The sequence below is a fragment of the Molossus molossus genome, unplaced genomic scaffold (assembly GCF_014108415.1).
Source record: "Molossus molossus isolate mMolMol1 unplaced genomic scaffold, mMolMol1.p scaffold_m16_p_18, whole genome shotgun sequence".
In the NCBI taxonomy this organism is placed as follows: domain Eukaryota; kingdom Metazoa; phylum Chordata; class Mammalia; order Chiroptera; family Molossidae; genus Molossus; species Molossus molossus.
The window spans coordinates 41,044,632-41,068,325 of NW_023425353.1; the positions used below are offsets into that span (position 1 = coordinate 41,044,632).

General features: G+C 35.0%; 1 protein-coding gene across 3 annotated transcripts in view; it reads right to left on the reverse strand.

Annotated features, from left to right (window-relative positions):
* Positions 1-23,694, reverse strand: part of TBC1D5 (TBC1 domain family member 5) — a 504,213-nt gene that overhangs the window by 359,352 nt on the left and 121,167 nt on the right. For all 3 annotated transcript variants that reach the window (XM_036267496.1, XM_036267498.1, XM_036267497.1), the window contains one exon: positions 19,887-20,092. The gene's annotated coding sequence lies outside the window, so the exon portion shown is untranslated. The remainder of the gene's footprint in view (positions 1-19,886; positions 20,093-23,694) is intronic.

The following is a 23,694-nucleotide window of genomic DNA, read 5'->3' on the forward strand; positions in this document are numbered from 1 at the left end:
CAGCCGAGGTATCCTAATTTTTATCCACCACACGTGGGTGTGGGACCAGCCCATCCACCTCCACCCCTCCTACCAGTCTCGATGCAGCTTCTTCTTTAATTCTGTTGTTGTAGGACTTCCATTCAGCTTGATTTCAGGTGGTTTTGAATGATGGTTGTTCTGTAGTTTAGTTGTAACTTTGATGTAGTTGTGGGAGGATGCAAAACTGCGTTTACCTACACTGTCATCTTGACAGGAAGTCTTAACATTTTTTTTCAAATATTTTTTTCCCTTTATTGATTTCAGAGAGAGAGTAAATGAGAGGGAGAGATATAAACATCGATGAGAGAGAACACTGACTGGCCGCCTCCTGCATGCCCTACACTGGGGATCGGGCTCACAACCTGGGCATGTGCCCTGACTGGAAATCGAACTGGAGACCTCTTGGTGCATGGGTCGACGCTCAACCACTGAGCAACACCAGCCAGACACACTGTTTAACATTTAAAGCCAATGACAAATATATAACATTTGCGACAGTAAATGTCTTGTATTTGAAAATTTAACCATAATTTAAGTAAATAAAAATTAAATGATAAGTTCGCATTGAAGAATGAAAAAATTGTCCTGGCCAGTCTGGCTCAGCAATTGGAGCATCAGCCCACAGACCAATGCGTCGCGGATTCAATTCCAGTCAAGGGCACATACTTTAGTTTTGGTTCTTCCCCGGGGGGCAGCCAGTGGATATGTCTCTCTCACATCGATGTTTCTCAATCTCTCCTTCCTTCCCACTCTATCTAAAGATCAATAGAAAAACATCCTCAAGTGCCTGGCTGGTGTGGCTCAGTGGTTGAGCATCGACCCATGTACCAAGAGGTCACCAGTTCGATTCTCAGTCAGGGCACATGCCCAGGTTGTGGGCCCGATACCCAGTGGGGAGCATGCAGGAGGCAGCCAACTGATGTTCTCTCTCATCGATGTTTCTATCTCTCTCTCCCTTTCCCTTCCTCTCTCTCTAAAATCAATAAAGAAAAAAAAAATCCTCAGGTGAGGATTAAAAGAATGAAAAAGTGTTTTGTCTCTTTTGACAATATGATATATATTTACTATTTCATAATTTATTATTGTTGTTCTAGGTGTTTGCTAAAGAGTAAGTTTACTGCCTGTTTTTTCTAACAATATTTCCTTCTATCTGTTCTTTCCAAAAGATGTCAAATTTAACTCATGCTTATATTTTACTCTATTTTTTTTCCCTTTATTTATTTTAGAGAGAGAACAAGTGACAGAAATATCGATGAGAAAGAACATCAGTTGGCCACCTCCTGCATGCTCCCCACTGGGGACCTGGCCCACAACCAGGGCATGTGCCCTGACCAGGAATTGAACCAGCGACCTCTTGGTGCATGGGTCCATACTCAACCACTGAGTCACACCATCGGACTAAATTTTACTCTGTTTAAATTATTAGAACATTTGATGTTCCACTATACTAGTGATCCCTAACTATCTGAAAGAGGATACCTCTTAAATTTCAAAATACATCACAGATCTACCCTACACACACATAAGTTAATATACTTCACTGACAAAATACACTAACTAAATATATATATTCCTGTAAAGTTTCCTAAGAAATCATTGCCACAGACTGGTCAATACCCACAGAAAGAAAACAAGGACACTCTTTGAACAATCCTTTGAGGTGAATATTTATTTCCACGTTATTCTATATCCCACAAAGATTAGCAAATGAAGGACAATCAGTAAATATTACTGAGAGAGTAATAACTTTGTCCTAAAGGATTTGATGGATATACTAAATCTGGCTGATTCACATTAAAGTAGCATAATTCTCTTCTGATATTAAATCAGTCAACTGCAAGATAACAGAAGTTCTTCCATAATGCAGGCTAGAAAAGTCTATTCAATTTTATTTTAAATCTGTATGTTGTAAAAGTATATGCCATGGAATTTACTAGGATGACAACGATATAGTTATGAAATTCATGACATATTGATTCAACATATTGAATTGGTTTTTAAAACGAATTTATATAAATGATTGTAATAGTCTATATCATGTTTAGCCCTTGAGGCATATGGTAGCAAATTTGAATTTAATTTTAAATAAATTTACATAAATATATAAAGTTAAGTAATTTTTATCCACCCTGCATATGAAAAAGAACAAATGAAAAAACAAGAGGATTGTACTTTATAAATGCACTTGAGGCCAAAGTTCAAACAAACCAGAAATCTAAGCTTGTTTCTTAAAAAGAAACATAAAAATGATTGACTTCTATAAGCCCTGGCCGGTTTGGCTCAGCAGTTAGAGCATCAGCCTGCGGTTCAGAGAGACCCAAGTTTGGTTCCCGCTAAGGGCACGTACCCTGGTTGCAGTTTGTCCTTGGCCCTGGTTGGTTCGTGCGGGTGGCAACCACTTGATGTATCCCTTTCATGTCGATGTTTCTCTCTCTCTCCCTCCCACTCTATCTGAACAAAATATCAAAAAATGTCCTTGGGTGAGGATTAAAAAAAAAAAATTTTTTTTAAAAAGAAAAAGGAAAAAACAAATAAGGATGACATCAGTGGAGAAGGTACTACTAAATATTAAACAGTAAATATTTATGTTTATACATATAATTTATAAATATATTTACTCAGCAGGAAATATAATTTATATTTACTATATATGCTTTAAAAAATTAATGTATCTCGTCCAGCCGGTGTGGCTCACTGGTTGGGTATCGACCCATGCACCAAAAGGTCACAGGTTCAATTCATGGTGAGGGCACATGCCCAGGTTATGGGCCCTGTCCCCAGTGGGGGGCATGCAGGAGGTGGCCAATCAGTGTTTTCTCTCATCAATGTTTTCTCTCATCAATGTTTCTCTCTCTCTCTCCCTCTCCCTTCTTCTCTCTAAAATCAAGAAAAACCATTTTTAAAAAATACTGTAACTCAAACCCCCCAGACTGACATATGGTATACATATATTCAAATAGAACTAATAATTAAGACCAGAGTACAGTGATTCTACTTTGGTGAACTTATGCACTTTACAAAGTGAAAAAATAAAAATATTTTTCTAGTTTTCCTTGATAGGTACGAGAAAGCCAGAGGTTTCATCCTTTTTATAAGGATCATTCATTAGGGCTCAAGCTCTGCTTAACTTAGAGACTAAGCCAGAAAAAAATAGGCTCTGAACATGGGGCATAAATGTTGTTTGTGAGAAATAAAGCAGTATTGATAATAAAAATTTGCACTTTGACTTCTCCTCATCCCTATTTCCATACAAATAATTAACTGGCCCACATATCCCAAAATACTAAATATCTTATGCAAAAAATAAGATACAATCCCTAAATTCGGAGTTTATAATTTCCCTATTATCAGAGGCATTTTCAAATGTCTATCTTTGCCAGTTGCTTTACAGATATGTTTTCTAATTCTTGAAACCATCTACAAACTAGATGTTATGCCTATTTTACAGAAAAGGAAACTGCAGCCCAGAGATTAGTTATCTTGACTAAGGTCAAACAACATTGTTGTTTATGACAATATATTCTCCAACATTTTATTCTGAAAATTTTCAAACATAAAGTTGCAAGGATGTTACAGTGAACGTTCACATACCACCTATCATAGATATTTTACTATACTTGTTTTATCACTTACCTATCTATCCACCAGACCATTATTTTTATGCATTCCAAGTCTGCAAATGCTACATTACTTTTTCAACATTATATTATATTTCTGAGTATACAAAAGAGTTGAAAGAATTTTACAGTGAACACCCAACTAGAATCTTCAATTACATTTTAGAATACTTGCTTTACTATAATGTCTACCATTTGTCCACCCTTCTAACAATCTATCCTATATTGTTTTAATTACCTAAATTATTTGTTGCAATTCCTGATTCCCTTCAGCAAAAGAAGAGCTAATGAAAAGGTGTTTGGCCCTGGCCGGTTTGGCTCAGCGGTTAGAGCGTCGGCCTGCGGTACAGAGAGACCTGGGTTCGGTTCCCGCTAAGGGCACGTGGCTCGGTTGCAGTTTGTCCCCGGCCCTGGTTGGTCGTGCGGGTGGCAACCACTCGATGTGTCCCTTCACATCGATGTTTCTCTCTCTCTCTCTTCCTCTCTCTCCCTCCTGCTCTGTCTGAACAAAAAAATGCAAAAATGTCCTCGGGTGAGGATAAAAAAAAAAAAAAGAAAAGGTGTTTGTACATATTTAAAATTGTTATCTTTCCTTTATTATTTTCAGTTCAAGAAATGTTTGGCTATACATGCTTTGAATGCTTTTTTACTTTCTAACTTTTCAATCAAATAGAAAGACACAAACTCTCCAGGAGACGGGAACTCATTTATTTCTCTTTGAGGAAAATAAAAATAAAAATAAACAAACCTCTGAAGTATTTTCTTAGGCTATTAGGAAAATGGAAAAAAGTATACTACTGATAACTGAATGGATTTATCCAAGAAACTTGACAGAAAGGTGACTGTGAAACTTCACTTTGCAGAAAAGTTACACTACTAAAACTAAATAATTATTATATCCTTATAATTTTGCATATATTTATGGTGTATATACTTATTACATATATACATAAAATTGTCATTTTCTGCAGGTAACATTTTATTCTCAATTTACATGAAATTTCAAGATATCAGTATTTCTTGCAGTCTATTAATTTTAAACTAATACACCAACTTATCATAAATGCCTCTATGCACAGTGTCTCCCACTCCCTCAATACAGGTGCTTTCAAACTCATTGCAACACCTAGTTCTTTGACTTCATTTCAACCCTCTTCTAGTTTCACCTCCTTCCCTATCAATCCTAGACTATATGAGCTACTATTTCAACTCATGTCTTAGTAATACATTCTCCTCTTATTCTATGAGCTGTACCTTTCCTGAAAACCTTCCAACACTTGCCCAATCTCAGTCACCTTCTCTCGCTCTATATTCAAATTTACTGAAAGCAGAGGAAATAATGGACCAATAAGAATTCCTTCCACCTTTCACCCAACTGAAACACCCACTGTGGCAGCCAAGGAGTGCACCACTGCTGTGAGGAGTGCAGTTTACTGACAATTTCCAGTTGTCACACCTTCAGGATTCATAGTAGTGTACACACCAAGGCCACACTCACCCCAGCCAAAGAGGAGTGCTAGAGGAAGGCCATGCCTGCCCAACACAGGGCATCTCCAATGACAAAATCTGCTCTGAGCACCCCTACCGGCTCCCCCATTATTGGTCTGGCTAAGACTTTCTCAAAGATGTACTGCTATCTGAGACCCTTCTTCCCCAGTCTGTCTTCCTTCCTCCTCTCTTTCAGATGTAAGACCTGCTTTACTAGAGGCTCCCTCTTCCTCACCTTCCAATGCCCAAAACAATGCTTGGAAAATGCTCAGCAAATAATTGTTAAATATATCCACGCCCAATTTTATATTAATGAATTCAAGCATAATCTCTTACTATAACTGATCTCCTAGGCTTGAGAGACCCATATATTAAACCATCTCCTAAATATTATTAATCAATAAGATGCCTAGACAGAAGTTATCCTGTTCACCTTCAAATAGTTCTTACTGTAATCTCTATCTAAGGCAGGGATGGGGAACCTTTTTTCTGCAAAGGGCCATTTGGATATTTATAACATCATTTATGGTCATACAAAATTATCAACTTAAAAATCAGCCTGCTATATTTGGTCAAACATTTCATTAACACACCACTAATGTGATGGATGGAACTGCTTCTCTTTGGTGAGGCGTGTGATATTTGCTGGTACTGATTTTGCAGGCCCAACGTCCCCCACCTTTGATCTAAGGAATATCACCACCAACAAATCCTCTGCCCAAGCCAGATACCTGTATTTTCTTCCTATCATCCAATTAACTGAAAAATCCAGTCAATTCTACTTTCTTAATTAGTCTCTTCTTTTTCCTTACTCCTGACTGATTTAACTTAGTATCTCAGTTTCTCCCCTTCTTTCATGTAATAGTCTCCTAAACTGGTATCTTAGCTCTTGAAAGCTCCCTCATTTCACTTACATGATCAAATGTCAGTTAAGTGCTCTTTCTAAATTCAAATCTGATCGTACTACTGATTAAGCTCAAATTCCTTCACTAGGTCACAATGACTAACTGCAATCTGAGGCTCTTTTCACCCCATTGGTCCTCCTTCCTCTTTTTTCCTTCAAGAAAAAAAGCCCAAACTCAGTATAATGTACAAGATGCTTCAAAAAATCTAGATTTTATAGCTACAGTCTCAGATCTCAATATTATCCAACATGCAAACCTAAACCACTTGCAGTTCCTCAAATACACTTTAGGTTTGCAGTCATTTCTGCAATATTTCCCTCCTTGGGATGGCTTCAACATTCCTCACAACAGCTCAGCCTGCACCTTCTCTGAAAGTCTCTGTGGAACCACTTCCCAATCCCACCTCCAAGCTGGTTTAAGTATCTGTTTCTGGGGTCCACTATCTCCACACATCATTCATCATACTAGATGTTAATTTTTTTAGCTGCCATTGTCTCTCCTCTAAGCATCAAGCTCCTAAGGAGTCTTATTTTAACCTTGCCAATCCAACACCTAGAATATTGTTTTCCAAAGCAGGCAACTAAGCAAAACGTTCTATGAAAAGTTAAATAAAAAAATAAAAATAGAAAGGAAGAAAGAAAAGACTCTTAGTACATCCATAAATTATATACACACACACACACACACACACACACACACACACACACACACACACCCCTCCTATGGTTGTGCTTCTCTGGAGAACTCTAATATAACCCACAATGCAGGATGCAAGGCCTATAAATTGCCCCCTGAGAACATTTCTGAGAGTCATCCTTAAGTATCTCACATGTGCTCATGAACAAGACCAATCAGCTAACAGTTGCTCACCATGGCATATCTATGATTTCACCCCTCTTTGTGCATCTCTGAGTGGTGTTTGAGGTCTGCTCATTCCACTTCATTGCAATTAAACCTGACTGGGCATCATCTGTTCCCCCACATCCAGGTATTGCCTTTGCTCTGTACAGCTGATTACAGGTCACTACAGCCACTGACGGGGCACGACTGCAGCTTCCTCAGCAACGCCCCCCCCTCATTTGTCAAGCAGCACTGCTGTCACATGGCGCCCCACACCTTTCTCACACTGCCAGCACAGTGCAATCTGTAAAAAGCCAGTCACTCAGTGGATTGTGGCAAAGAAGGAAAATATGCCTTTCTACTGGTCCCTCAGTTAGAGAATACAAGGGCAATGCTGCTTATCCCCAAACATCTTCCAGAAGCTACCCTCATTCTCCTGTTCTGAATTTTTTCTTATAGGCCACCAATCTTGCTACCTCTACAGCACTCTGACACAAGGCCTAAGAAGTCTAGACCAGAAAACAAAACAGACCCCACGGTGAATTTTAAAATGCTGCTTCTCTAACAACTGAGACTGCCGTCTGGCTCTTTATTTTTTAGTTTGCTTATAAAAAAGTTCACTTTTGTTCCTGTGCATCAAAGACTACTGGCAGGCCAACCCTGCTGGTGACCACATTCAGATATGGCTGAACCCCTGTAGTTAACACAAGTGAGGGTCACACTGGAGACATGTGACCCAGAAAGAGTCTTAAACACTAAAACAAAACAAACAAAACATTTTAACATGGAAACACTTTCTTGCTCCATATTTCCCATACTTAATACAATCCATTGAGCCCTGGCCGGTTTGGCTCAGCGGTTGGAGCGTCAGCCTGTGCTCCGGAGAGACCCGGGTTTGGTTCCCGCTGGGGGCACGTGCCTCGGTTGCAGCTTGTCCCCGGCCCTGGTTGGGTTGTGCAGGTGGCGGCCACTCGATATGTCCCTTTTCCGTCGATGTTTCTCTCTTTCTCCCTCCCACTCTATCTGAACAAAAGACGGAAAAATGTCCTCGGGTGAGGATAAAAAAAAAATACAATCCATTGAAAACTTTACATTAAAATTTCTGTATTATATATGCCACTTAAGCAGCTTTCCCACTCACAAACAAAAGCCTCTCTTTGAACCCTTTTTTTTTTTTTTTTAATTTCAGTGTGATAAAGCCAAGAGTGTCACACCACCTAGCCCACAGTACTTTCAGGCAGTGGAAAGCATTCCAAAAGTCACTTACAGACAAACACCAACAGAGATGGCCAGAGAGAAGGACAGCAAGCAATAACCACCCTGGCTGGGAATTACCAGTAAATCTATCCCTATTATGAAAGGATTCGTTCTTTATGCCATGAGAACACAAGGAAAGAACAATAACTCTTCTTGCAAATTCTGTACTTAATTCAGAATCTACTTTAGAGGGTAATATATATGAATGTAAATAAGAATGAACTAGAGGGGAAAAAACAACAATGCAAATTCTCTGAAAATAAAAGCAAATTTTAAACAATATTGCAATGAATATCAACATTATTGGTAGTTCAATTCTATTCAAAAGTTGATAAACAATTAGAAATTAAATTCCTGGCTTTATAAACATGCAAAATAAGCAAATGCTTTAGGTTAATATATTTTTCTCAAGTACTTTATGAAAAAAATTTTTCCTCAAAAATCCATCATTGCCCCGGCCAGTGAGGGTGTCATCCTGTGCACCAAAAGGTTGCCGGTCAGGGCACATTTCCTGGTTGCAGCTCAGTCCCAGTAGGGAATGTGTTAAACAGTTGTTCAATGTCTCATATAGATGTTTCTCTCCCTCTCCCTTCAAAAATCAATTTTAAAATCTTTAAAAATAAATCCATTATTGCTCTGGCTGGTTTGGCCCAGTGGTTGGAGTGTCAGCCTGCGGACGAGAGAGTCCCTGGATCAGTTTCTGCTAGGAGCACGTACCCAAAATAATAATAATAATAATAATTAAAAAAATAAAAATTAAAAATAAATCCATTATTAACAAAATCCAAAGTGATCAGTCACTAGAAACATTTTTCCTCATTTATTTTGATAATTTTAGCCATCTAATAAATTATATATTTCTTAGATTTTAACAAGCTATCCTCTTAGAATTTTCATATTTTGGTGGAGGAAAAGGAAATACAAATATACCTAATTAAAAGTGAATGACTTTAAATTGATCTTTACAACAAATACATCTCAAAAATAAAATAAAAATTCCTGGGCGGGGGGGCCAAAGAGGCTTTAAAAGAATGAAGAAAATACAAATGGACAAGGACTGAGCCTGTATGGTGTAGAGTTTAGTAATTTTAAGCACCTGATAATTTTAATTTAGAAAGTCTCAATTCAGTTATAAATCTAATTTTTAAAATAGCACTCTATACCTTAGAGAATCTGGATAGTGGCATTTTTAAAACAAGCAGCAAAAACGGGGGGAAAAAACACCCTCCTCCTTATGTTGTATTTATTCAATTTGTGAACTCCTACTGCAAGTGGTCCTTGAGACAATATAATAAAAGATTTCTAAAACAAAATGGATAAATATGACCATTTATTTAAAATTCAAGCAGTTTTTCAAAACTCTATTTCTATTCAGAGTGTCCAATTATCTACAAGATATATATAGACTGCAATACAAGCTATTATGATTGATTTTTTAAAACAAAAATACTAGCACATATATACACATAATGAATCTTATCTCCCTTCAAAGTACCCATTTTGGGCAGCTATATATCAATTCCACTGAAGAAAATTCAAAAAGAGGCATTCCTAAAATACTTTGATTAATGGATTATGTATACAGCTTCCCAAGGGGATGACTTCAAAGGGAACAACACACATTTGAATAAATAGGCTCTGATATATTTGTTTAAAAATTCGCCTCACTAATTTATAGTCACATGTAATATAGAAAACAAACTGTAAAAGTCATAAAGTTCTCTGAACAAATAAATTTCCACTTGAAATTTACACATTCAAAATAAATATTTTCTTGCCACCCAATAGTAAGAAAATGGAAAGTGATAAGAAATAGGAAGGTAAATATTATAAAGTCAAATAAGGATGAAAGGCTATTATATTTACTACCTTTTGAGAATTAAGTGACTATTGAGGAAAAAGAAAAAACCTTCAAATCTAAGCATTCTATTTTTTAAAAAAGCAACAAATTCACTGAAAGCAGTCTTTAAAGTCTGCACAGATATATTTATGTTTTACTTCATCTTGTGCTTTCAGTTGTAGTATATGCAGAAGTGATTCCAACTAACAAATTTATTCATCAAAAAATGCAACTCATTTTCAAATAATACTACATCTAGAAAAGCAAACTACTGTCCATTACATTTTAGCATTTAAAGGACAGTAATTTTTACTCTAATCCATGCAATGTTTTGAAATAGGTATAATTTTAAAACTAACTTGTAACTTGTAATTACTATATTTATGCATCTATAGAAACATCCACACAATTTAACATTATATATTTTATTCAATTCATCTTAATCTAATACCTCTTCCCAAAGTAGTTTTTATTTTTTAAAAAATTTTAGTACAAGCATTGTATGTAATTTTACCTTTTTTTGTTTATTTGTTATAAAAATGCTACAAAATGAATATTTTGACCACAAACCCTGAGTGTTCAATGCCTTCAAACCACTGCAATTAATATGAAATTCTAAATACAGAATATAATGCCACATAAATAGTATAACAGCCAAGTCCTGTCTAAGAAGCCATATGTTTTTTCCCATTGTTCAAAAAAAGGAGATGACTTCCCGTCACTTATGTTTCTGATTAGCAAGGTGATTTATGCCACAATCACTAAAAATGCCAGCAAGTGAATGAGAAAATGCATAGTGACTGCACCAGATGTGCACAATAAACAGGAATCCCATTGTAATCTCTGGTACTTAGTTTATATGAAGGTAATGTAGGAAACACTCTTGGATATGGCAAAGTCACTCTTTTTTTTACATTTGACTATAAATGATATGAAATAAATTGTGTGTTTTATACTTTATGGCATGCATACATTGATAAATTAGGTACCGTTTTGTATCCCGACTTATCTACAAGACAAACCTGGCTAAGATCATGGGGATTAATTGCTTCAGAAGTGTGAAATGCAGCTTTTCCATTCTTTTCTGCATACTCAGTGAAGAAACAATGATTAATCACTGTTTAACTATTCTCTTGAGGATCTATAAGATTGCCAAAGCAGGACTTATCCTCATAAATCCAAAAAATACAGGTTTAGATTTGTTGCCAACAACTGAAAGAACATGAACTTAAACCCATTTGTTATCAGATTAAAATAATGTCAAGGTTTTAGAACCCCACTGGTACACAATTCCCTTTTAATCGGTGACTTCAATAGGAAATCAGAACAACACATAAAATATAATGAAATCATATGTATTTTAAAAAACTAATAAGCCTATCTTTTAAAAATTATAAAATATCCACAGGCTAATAAAGTCAAACATACTATTGAACTTGAGCTGATAACCTTCCTTATCTACATAAATACTTCAATTCCTCTGTGCTATTTATAAAAATTAAAATACATGTTATCAGATGAAAAACATTTTCAAGTGGTTATTTCACATGGAAAATGGCTTATTCCAAGAAATTTTATTCCAGATAGCTACAGCTGAATGACAATTACGTGGATAAAATTATTTAGTTCCAATAGTACCATATATATTTATAAGCCTTTATAAGACTGAAAATGTAAAACTTGAAACTTTAAGCCTATAGTATATATGATCCAAAAATATGTAACATTTTGAACAGAAGTACATAAGAAGAGACGTTTCAAATACATTCCAAGTACTTTAGGCTTTCAAAATATCTTCAGCCAATATTCACTATATTCTGAAGAAATTAAGTAACTCTTAAGGTGAAATTATTGTTCACTGTCTATAAAATTCTGACTACATATTTTAATAACTGAAACCTTATTCTGTCTCAGTGAAACCTTAGTATCATAATGGGCAAATCATTTTAAGTTAAAGATTTTTAAAACCCTTTTTAAATAGGTCAGCTGTTCACAAAATACAAAGTATTCCTAAATGGAAATAACCTAAAATAAAAATTCAAATTTTTATATAAAATAGAAATAGTCACTTCTCAATTATAAAGGATGCATTTTCTATTTGTCTGATTATATGTTCATATAACTTCTCCCTTCCAATTCATGATGCTTCTTTCAGGTCTACCAGGTACCACAGAAGACTAGCAGAACTCTAAGGAAGAGGCCAATTTCACTGTTTATTAAGTCTTTGTAAAAGTGAATAAAAAGAGAAAGTGAAGCAGATTCTGTGTTCTCCACACTTTAACAGTTGGCTGTTTCTTCATTATCAAAAAGTTATTGTCTAGTTCATGTACATTAAAACCTAAACATTTTCACAAGTTGGCCAAAAATTTTTATTTTCCTTACATCATCCATTATGAAAAAGAAAACATTTTAAAATGACATTTATTTAAGAGTTAGCTGAGTATCTACCACAGAGTAAATAGCTAATACCTATTTGTTGATAAAATGAATAGATGAATTCATATTGATTCTACTCTTGAAGTTGATGACATTTTAGAGTCAATATAAAGAGAATTAGCCTTTCATGTTCCCAAATATCTTCTCCAATTAAAGTTTTTCAATTCAAGGAGACATATTTAAGAACCATCCTTCTGTGTTACTTAAATTATATCACCAGCATAAAACCCCACAGAAGTAATAGTGTGTCTTATTTGACTTGAAAAAATTATTAGGATGAGACTGAAGGTTCAAGGACAGACATCAATATTAGCTTGCAAAAGGAACCCAAGAGTGTCAGAATGAGATAGTGGGATTCTTGCACTAAGAATTTTACAAACAAGGTTGTGCTCATAAAGAGAAAGTCACTGCAAACAGTTTAAGTCAGTAACTAAGTCCCAGATGACAAAATTGTAATCCACTGGAGAAATGTATATGTGAAGTAAAGAAAAGGAGACACACTAATTGATGTTAAATAATAAAATTATTTAACAGTTAATCAGCTAATAAGATGGTGAAGGAGTGGCCTGTGACATGTGAACTAACTCACTTACAAAAAGGAGAATTCACTGAAGACACTTCTCAGAGTTAGCCCATGAAGTACTGAGCAGCCTCACCACAAATAATAGATACAGTTCACATATTAGACTGTGACATAATGTGGGTACATACCAAAAGAAAATGAGAGAGAACTATTCTTTCTTAAAGGGGAATGCAATAAGCCAGAAATTGAATTTAGAGGGAATCAAAATAAACTTATAAGACATATGCCCTGGCCGGTTTGGCTCAGCGGTTGAAGCATTAGCCTGTGGACCTGAGAGTCCCAGGTTCAGTTCCTGCTAGGGACACGTACCAAAAAAAAAAGACATACAAGTAATATTATTTCTTACTATTACTTCAATAACAGCAGGTGTTCCCAAAGGCAGAATACTAAGTAAATTGACAATATGCCAAATATACCGACTCTCAGTAAATGTGTCTGAAGTGAACAAGTGAATATATGGATGTATAGAAGATATCATTCAAAATGTCTTCCAGCTTAGTGACCAAGAAACTTGTGCCAAGTTTTAGGAATGGTAGAGCCTATAAAGAACAGAAATTAGTTACTTACACCCAAGAAATGATGAACTAGAGGTACTGTGGGGAATTGGAAGCACAAGATGATCAGTTTTTTGGTCTTCCCCATTATCCTACCTGTTCTCCTTCCTAACTTAAGCTCTGCAGTACTGGAGCACAGTGAAAGGAGTTGATGGATAGCTCTGCTTCTTATCTTAATGTAGCTTGGTGGTTTTCTAGAACATATTACAGAATATTTACACACAAGATTTTTCAAAAACTTCAAGAGGAATATCACTGATTAATGCCTGCTGTATGTCTTAATTTCATTAACAGAATTTGTTTAAAAACATAAAATTACTAAACTGGAAACTGCCATTCATTTACCCTGCTAAAATAAAACCCACAAAAGGATGAAGAGAATACAACAAGCCTAAAAAAGTGGGAAGCAGCTAGTCATGATGCTTCTTATAAGTCACACATCCTGGAAGCAGACCAAAGAATTTTAAAGATGGATCTGTACCTGTATACTCTGCCTTCCTTCCTCCTGTTAAGGAATTGCTTCAAAAATTCCCCAGTTTTTCTTGTATCATCGATTTATTCCTCTTTATTGGAACATTACCAATACTAATGTATGCCAGTTTTCTTCTCTGGAAAAAAATTCTCTCCAGATCTCAACATCCCCTTTAAACTGCCACAAGTGTTTCCCCTCTCACTTTCCCTTAAACCTTCTCCGATCAGAGTTTGTCCTCTACTGAAACTGTTCTTCCCAAAGTCATCTACTAACCTCCAAATAGTAAAAACCAATAGTCAATTCACAGTTCATCTACAATTTCACCTTTCAGCAACATTTGTCACAGATGATCACTCCACTTCCTTGAAACATTTATATCATTTAAGCTTTATTAGCTTTCTGAAAGCCAAAGGAATTTTCCTCTTACTTCACAGGGTTTTCTTTCCTCTACTAACTCCTCTTCTCCTAGCCCCTTGAAGTGCCCCAATTGTCTGTACCTGTATTTATTTAAAGATTGCATCAATTTTGGCCCTTTAAAAATGCCATCCACAACTGACAATTTCCATGGTTTTTCCTTCAATTCAGACCTCTTCCCTGAACTCTGAACCAGTATATCTGCCTCCGTAATCTTTCCAGTTGTATGTCCAATAAACATCTCCAATTCAGCATGTCTAAAACAAAATTCCTGAATTCTCCCCTAAATGTATTCCTTTCATAATCTTCCCCTTCTTCATTAAATGAAACTATCTTTCCTGTTATTCACACCAAAAGCATTATTAAAGTCATTCCTGACTCCTCTTCTTTTAACTCAAATCCAATCCATCAGCAAATTCTTTTGTTCAAATCACAATTTTCTCTAACCTCTAACCTTCTACATGGTCCCTCTGCTTCTGCTTCTGCCCTTGCTCCTCTAAAATAGAGTCTCTTTGGTTCAGCCCACCTTGTTCATTATATTCCACAAATAAGTGATATCATGTGGTATTTATCTGTTTCCACAAATAAGTGAGATCATGTGGTATTTATCTTTCTCTGATTGGCTTAGAACTTATAGGCATGTATGCATACCAATGGACATAGACAACAATGCTAGGGGGATGGGGAGGAAAGGGTCTTAGGGAGGGAAAAGGAGAAACATCTGTAACAAAAATAAATTAATAAAAATTGGAGGATAGCCCTGGCCAGTTTGGCTCGGTGGTTGAGCATCAGCCTGCGGACCAGAAAGTCCCAGGTTCGGTTCCCACTAGGGGCATGTACCACGAAAAAAAAAAAAAAAGGGAGGATGGATGGATAAATAAATAAATAAATAAATAAATAAATAAATAAATAAATAAATAAATAAATAAATAAAATAGATTCTCAACCTGGCATATTATAATTCTTTAAACTATAAATCAAATGATACTTGCCAATGGCTCTCCAACTCAAAAGCCAAATACAAGCCTACCCCATTTGCTTCCAGGAGTTTTATGATTTCAGGTCTTACATTTAATCTTTAATGCACTGGGAGTTGATTTTCACATGTAGTACAAGACAGAGGTCCAATTTCATTCCTTCACAAGTGGCTGTCCAATTTCCCCTAACACTATTTAATGAAGAGACTACCCTTTCCCCATTGTATATTCTTGTTTCCTTTGTTATAAATTAATTGACCATATATGTGCGGTTTTATTTCTGAGCTCTCTATTCTGTACCATTAATCTACGTGTCTGTTTTTATGCCAATATCATATTGTTTAAATTACTACAGCTTTATAATATAGTTTGAAATCAAGAAGTATGATGCCTCCAGTTTCATTTTTCTGTCTCAAGATTTCTTTGGCTATTCTGAAGTATTTTGTGGTTCTATACAAATTTTAGGATTATTTTTTTCTATTTCTGTAAAAACTGTCATTGGGCTTTTGATAGAGATTTCATTAAATCTATAGATTCCTTTGGGTGGCATGGACATTTTAACAATATTAATTCTTCCAATCCATAAACACAGAATATCTTTCCATTTATTTGTGTTTTTCAATTCCATTCATCAGTGTCTTATAATTTCAGTGTACAGATTTTTCACTTCCTTGGGTAAATTTATTCCTATTTTATTCTTTTCAATGCAACTGTAAATAGGATTGTTTTCTTAATTTATCTGATAGTTTATTGTTAGTGTATAGAAATGCAACTGATTTTTACATATTGATTTTGTATCCTGCAACTTTACTGAATTCATTTATTAGTTGTAACAACTTTGTGGTGTAGTCTTTAGGGTTTCCATACAGAATATCATACCACTGCAAAAAGAAACAGTTTTACTTCTTTTCCAATTTGGATGCCTTTTATTTCTTTTTCTTGCCTGATTTCTCTGGCTAGGACCTTCAATACTATGTCAATTAAAAGTGACAAGATGGAAGAAAAATCAAAAAAGGTTGAGAGCTAAATAAAAGTGGCAAGATTGAATCTTTGTATAAGGAGGACATTACCTTGTTCTTCATGGCTGCTCACTGCAAAAACACCCTGATAAATAGCCCAAATAAAGGACAATCAGGCCGTTGGGGGATAGGAAGGGGAGTTGGTAAGTGTGGGCACTCATCTTATTCATGATCTTAAAGGAAAAGCTTTCAGCTTTTCACCATTGCATGTAATGTTGGCTGTGCACTTGTCATGTATGGCCTTTATGTTAAGGCACATTCCCTCTATACCCACTTTGTGAGTGTTTTTCTCATGAATGAATGTTTGTCAACAAATGCTTTTTCTGCATCTATGAAGATGATCATATGATTTTTACCCTTCATTTAATTAATATGGTATTATCACACTGATTGATTATAGATCTTGAATCATCCTTCTGTTTCTGGAATAAATACACTTGATCATGGTATATCATCCTTTTAATATATTGGTAAATTAAATTCAGTTCATTTCAGTTTGTTGAGGATTTTTACATTTGGTTTGTAATTTCCTTTTCTTATAGTGTCCTGATCTGGTGTTGGTATCAGGGTAATGCTGACTTCATAAAATAGTTGTGAAATGTTCCCTCCTTTTCTGTTTTTTGGAAAAGTTTGAAAAGAATTGGCATTAATTCTACTTTAAATGTTTGATAGAATTCAGCAGTGAAGCCATGTGGTCCTGTACTTTTCTTTGTTGGGAGGTTTTTAATTGCTGAGGCAATGTCCTCAGATTATCTATTTCATCACGATTTAGTCTTGATTGGTTGTGTGTTTCTAGAAATTTATCCATTTCTTCTAGGTTGTCCAATTTATTGGTATATAATTTTTCATAGTATTCTCATATGATCCTTTGTATTTCTGAGGTATCAGCTGCAATGCATCCTCTTTCATTCTAATTTTGATTCCTGTCTTTTTTCTTAGTATGCCAAGCTAAAGGTTTTCTATTTCATCTTTTTAAAATAAACAGTTTCATTGATAGTTTTTCTTGCCATTTTAGTGTGTATTTCATTTACTTCTGGGCTGTTTATTTCCTTTCTGCTTCTACTAACTTTATGCTTAGTTTGTCCTTTTTTCTTTTTCTTTCTTTTTGTTAATCCTCAGCCGAGGATATTTTTTCCATTGATTTTTTTATTTTAGAGAGAGTGGAAGGGGGAGGTGGGGTGAAGGTGAGAAAGAGAAAGAGATAATCAATGTGAGAGAGACATATTGATTGGTTGTCTCCCACACATGCCCTGACTGGGGGCTGAGGATCAAACCTGCAACCCAGGTGCATGCCCTTGACCGAAAATTGAACCAATGGCCCTTTAGTGCTTAGGCCAATGCTCTAACCATTGAACCACACCAACCAGAGCAGTTAGTTCCTTTTTCTTTCTAGTTCCTTGAGGTGTAAAAATAAGTTGTTTATTTGAGCTCTTTAAAAAAAAAAACAACTGTAGGAGTTTATCACTATGAACTTCCCTCTCAGAAATGCTTTTGCTGCACTGGATTAGGGACAATTTTTATCTTCTTCTTACTTTTCTATATATACCAATCTTTCCAAGACAACATGTTACTCTCATAATCAGAAAAAATGCTTGTAATTCATTAAAAAAATAAAAATATTAAATAAAGTGGCAGTGGGTACTAGGAGAGACCACTTTGGAAAAGTATCTGGGTTATTCTGAGCTATTATAGAGGACTGAAAAAGTTAAAAATGTTTTAAACCAAGAATAACTTAAGGACATCAGCATACATATACAATTCACAGAGATGGAACAAACAAGAAGAGAATAAAGAAATATACACCTTACTATAAGGGCTGATTCTATCAAAGATTATCCCCTGTTCAAATTTTGAGTAATATTTGTGAACCTGTGTTCTTACTAAGAGAAGAACCAAGTAAGTGCTCTGGTGTTTTCCAGCCGTTACCCAGTTCTTCCACCAAATCATTTGATAGCTTGTACTGAATGGAGAAAGATGAGAAGCACAGAGGAGACAGGATAAAAGCAGTCTGACTGAGACAGAAAACAAAGTGCCCGATTCCATTTACCTTTCTAACAAGTCAGCCATGAACAAATATACAAATGATCTAAGGCATAGTTTTTGAAATTACAAAAGTGATCCATTATTGTATAGGGAAATAAATTTAGCTATAAGCACCAGCATGTATTAAATAAAACATACCAAAATATAATACAGTAGAGCACAACACACACTCCAGGTAGTCAGGTTAAAAACTGCTGCAACTTGCCCTGGCCGGTTTGGCTCAGCGGTTAGAGTATCAGCCTGCGGTCCAGAGGGATCCGGGGTTGGTTCCCACTAAGGGCACGTACTTCAGTTGCAGTTTGTCCCCGGCCCTGGTTGAGCTGTGCAGAAGGCAGCCACTGGATGTGTCCCTTTCACGTCGATGTTTCTCTCTCTGTCTCTCTCTTCCTCTCTCTCCCTCCCACTCTATCTGAACAAAAAACGGAAAAATGTCCTCAAGTGAGGATAAAAAAAAAAACTGTTGCAACTTTCATTTCTGGTTCATTTGTACATTTATACCTGTGGGAAATGGCTCAGAAGTATAAATTTTATCTCTTACTATGAGTTGTGGTTTTAAAAAAAACACTAAAAATTAAATGCTACCTGAGATACCTTCAACTGTAAGTTCAGTTATTCTAATTTTGCTACTCCTTTAACAAATATAATGAATGTTGGGAGGGAGGGAAAGAAAAAGAAAGAGATAGAAGAAAGAAAAAGGAAAGAGATATAGATACAAAAAGTATTCCCTAAGGAAAGTGCTAAAAGTCTCCTGGTTGAAATACATTTTTAAAGCCTGCCTAAATGCTCAAATAAAGAAAAAGCAAACAATGAGGAAAAGGAAAAGACTGAAAGCTGGTGAATAGATATGAAGTGAAGAGAAATAGATCAGGTAACTCTGAGTGACTGTGTTAGAAGGCAACATTATTCCCTGAAGGAGTCTACAATCTAAAACCAGTAGAAGTGTATAAGCACACATGTATGCACACACACTTTTTGTACACGAATCTATGGAACACATTACTATAGTAATGGTATTGTTATGAAATGAATGTTTATGTCCCCCCAAACTCGTGTTGAAATCTGAATTCCCAATGCAATGGTAGTAGGAGTGATGCCTATGAGAGGTAATTAGGTCATGAGGTGCAGGTTTCATGAATGAGATTAATGCCCTTATAAGAAGAGACCCCACAGAGCTCTCTCATTTCTTCCACCATGTGAGGACACAGCTCTCCATGAACCAGAAAGTAAGTCCTCACCAGACACAGAATGTGATGGTACCTTGATCTTGTACTTCCCAGCCTTTACAATCGTGAAAAATGAATCTATGTTGTTTGTAAGTCAGCCAGTCCATGGTATTTTTGTTATAAAGTCTGAACAGACTAAGACAGGTATTGATAATATTAAGTTTTTAAATGTACATTTTGAATAATTATATGCTTACCTTTTATAAGAACTTTATTGATCCACGAATCCAACTGACACTTGAAAATTCATGCTCTTGTTATGGGTCAAAGGTGACTTCAGGCTCAGTACAACAGAGCTCTCCAAATACAAGTCTTAGTTGGCAAAGAGGAAGTAAAGAAGAATCAGGAAATAAAGATCAGCAGAATTCTCCTCCAACTACACTGCTGGAAAAACAGCATATACCTAGAAAAATAAACAAAAAAAATAGCTTCAAATATTCCTATTCCAGAAGGAATCCTAAAAAAACAAAGCAAAAATGCAAAACGAAGGCTGAAAACCTTTATGCCATAATATTTTAGGTTCTTAGGGGACAAATGTTGGTATAGTCATTAATTTCTCTTTACATTATGTATTTAAACTCCAGGAAGATCGGGAGTCATTTTGTAATACCTAAAATGAAAGGCATTATACTACTCCCCCCCCCCAAAATATAAAACAAATCACACAACTTCATTTCATTGCAATGATATAAAAATGTTCAAATAATACACTATTCTAATATATAATAAAATAATGTCAAGTATTAAAATCAAATCAAATATAAAATGGAAATTTGACATTTGGAAACAAATACGAAAAAAATTCCATTGAAAGTAGATTCCAAAGCATTAATAAGATATAAAATTAAAATACAGACATATCAGTGTGGAAATATTATTTGTGAAATAAAAATTAATTTCCACAGCCTTTTTGCCTAAGTGTCTTATCCTTATCACCTTTAATAATATACTTTCACAAATCATATTTGACACAAATAAAATCTGCAAGAATGACAACAGAATTTCTTAAATAGCTACTCAATATAAGTAAAGAAGTTCTTAATAATAATAATTTACTAAACACATTATTATCACTCTCCTCTAGATTTCATTCTATATTAGTTTACTTTACTCCCAACAACATTTTAGGGCTTATCAGCATCTCAGCATATATACAAAAGGACAACAGTAATTAGGCAATATAATGTAAAACATAAATCAATAACATAGTACTGAAAAATATTAGGATAACAGAAGTTAACTGAAATCTACTGATTCCAAAAAAATTAACTCCTCAAACACATTTTAGCATCATATACTACTAAAACCAAATAACAAAAGAGGATTTCTGAAGAATACAAATAAATGTAGGACTGATCTCTAGACAGATTTCCAATGTTTTGTGCTCTTGTATTAAATGCAATTCATGTTTTGTTTGTTAAGAGAATGATTTCTCACATCCTAATGTAGTACTTCCTCATTTTCACTTTCAATCTCATCTGAAAAAGTTATAAACAACACATTTCTAAATTACATAATATATGTATGGAAAATATCTAAATATTGTCAGCAGCTCCTTGGACAGCAATATATTTGCTTGGGTTTTATCTTTCTCATCTTTCCCTTGTAAAAATACAAACCATTTTTATTCCATGAATGACTCTTTAAAAGTGAAAGACATTCAAATATCTTTCAAATAATCCAACACGTGTGTATATGATGAATGTGTGTATTTATGTAACACAATATACATTGTGATATGAATGTGAAACAATGGCTATTTCTTCAGAAAGTGTGACAGTAATCAAAAGAAAAATTGACACTACAATCAGTGACTTGAGTAGCTGTAATCTGTTTTGTTTCTAAATACTCACTTTATACCCAGGTCAATTTTACATTTCTTACACTGCTGGGATTGTAATATCTAATAAAGAATCTCATTGACATACCATCAGAGAAACCAAGAAGGGAGGAATAAGATAAGATACAGGCAGAATTAGGAAACAAGAAGACTATCTGTACAGTGAGACTGTATGAAACAACCAGAATTCCTCAGCAATCCATATTCAGAAGGAGTGTTTACCACAGTCTCACTGAAAGGATATACCAGTTCTTTTTCTAGTTATTCTCTATGGAATTGCATAAAGACTGAGAAAATCTAGAAATAGACATACACACGCATATATAAAAATTATTGTTAGTGTATAAGTTACTGCTGCCCTGGGACTGCAATAATTTATGTAACATCTGTTTTCATATTTTTCTAATTTTTTTCTTAATTAACATGCATATTTAACACATAAATGCTCAGCCCACCTCTTTTTCCTGCTGACTATGCCTCTTTACTTTTGAAGTTGTGTACTCCTAGAAAGAATTCAGGATAGGTGGTAACCAAATCTTACTGAAAGCACTAATTTTTAAATGTAAACAAAGAAAGAAACCAATTTTCAAGAAAATACTAAAATCTTAAGGGTTTTCATGCCAACAAGTCATGCAGTAAATTAATGTCCAAACACCAAAAAAAGCACCATAAAAATATAATTCCAGTATTATTTATCTTCTTGATTTCTCTAACTTTTTATAAGAGCTGAGAAACCTATTACAACATCTATGATTTCTTATCTCTGTAAGTTTTGTTAGTGTTTTTAAATTTTTATGCCTCAGGCAACTAATATAAATGAACACTCTCCATATAGTAAACATCAAGAAGTATGCAACCTACTATTTCTTTTTTGAATTGTAAACTTCAAATGTTCTGCAGATGCAAGGAAACGAAAAGTTTTTACTCTAAAGCTCATTCAAGTATAATCAACTTCTGGAAACTCTTAAGCGGAACTGGGAAATTCAAAACTCAAAATACTACTTATATTTAGTTTTAATAGAAAAAGTAAAATTAGAGGCTGATCAAGCCAATGCTACAACTAAAGTATTCTCAAATAACAATGCTTAAAATGCCAACATTATGACTCCATCAGTACTTAACCTCACTTTAGAATTAATCAATTTATATTTTATTGTGTAGTTATGTACTTCAGTCAGTCATTTAATATTTCTCTTCTGTTGTCAGGGCTGTTTGTAGACACTAAAATTGTCTCAGCCTAGAACTTACATTTTATTTTGGGAAACAAACAGTAGTAACCAATAACCATGCAAATACATAACTGTAAGCAGAGATAAATGCTATTAAAAATATGGGCAGTATGGAGCCAGGAGATTTATAACAACAGACTGATTTAGTCCAGAGATCATCAAAGACCTAAAGAAAGACTTTTTATTATGAGATGGGAAGTGTTCCAGTCTGGGCACAGCAAGTGCAAAGGTCAAAAATCAGTTAGTTATATAATAAGTACATTCAAAGTCAAGAAAGAGAAGCAGAGAGGCAAGTCATGGCTAGAGAGAGAATATATATAAAACAACATGGGTCAGAAAAAGTCAGTAAGGCAAAATTATTGGAGGACTTTAAATAAGATATGGCAATAAACTGTACATTGAAGAAATATCAAATTTGGTTGGGTTACAGAGAGGGACAACAGACGGGCAGGGGAGGAGTTAGATGTGAGATGACAGTAGTGTAGATTAAAATGATGTTGATGAATGAAGATGAACAGAAGGCAAAAAGAGATTTATGGGAGAACAATCAGCAGAATTTGGTGAGAGATCAGATTCTGTGGAGGATGCAAATGGACAGCAACGGAAGATCAGTTTTGGGGAGAAAGAACCCAAGCGCAGATTTGGACATGTTAAGGGGTGACCTATTGAAGATGTCCTGTAAGTATTTCAATGTAAACATCTGGAGCTATAAGAATAATCTGGAGCTTTAAGAATGCTCTGGGCCAGAATCAAATTCAGAATTTACCAGGATATGAGTAGTAATAAAAAGGGGGGGGGGGGGGCATAAGCTTTTCCCAAAGAAAAATCCTATCACACATCCAGTATCTTCCTAATTTCTAGCTATCATTCCACAACAGAACAGGAAAACATATATTTTATAATTTGACAAACTCATTTAGCCTATAATTGGTTAAC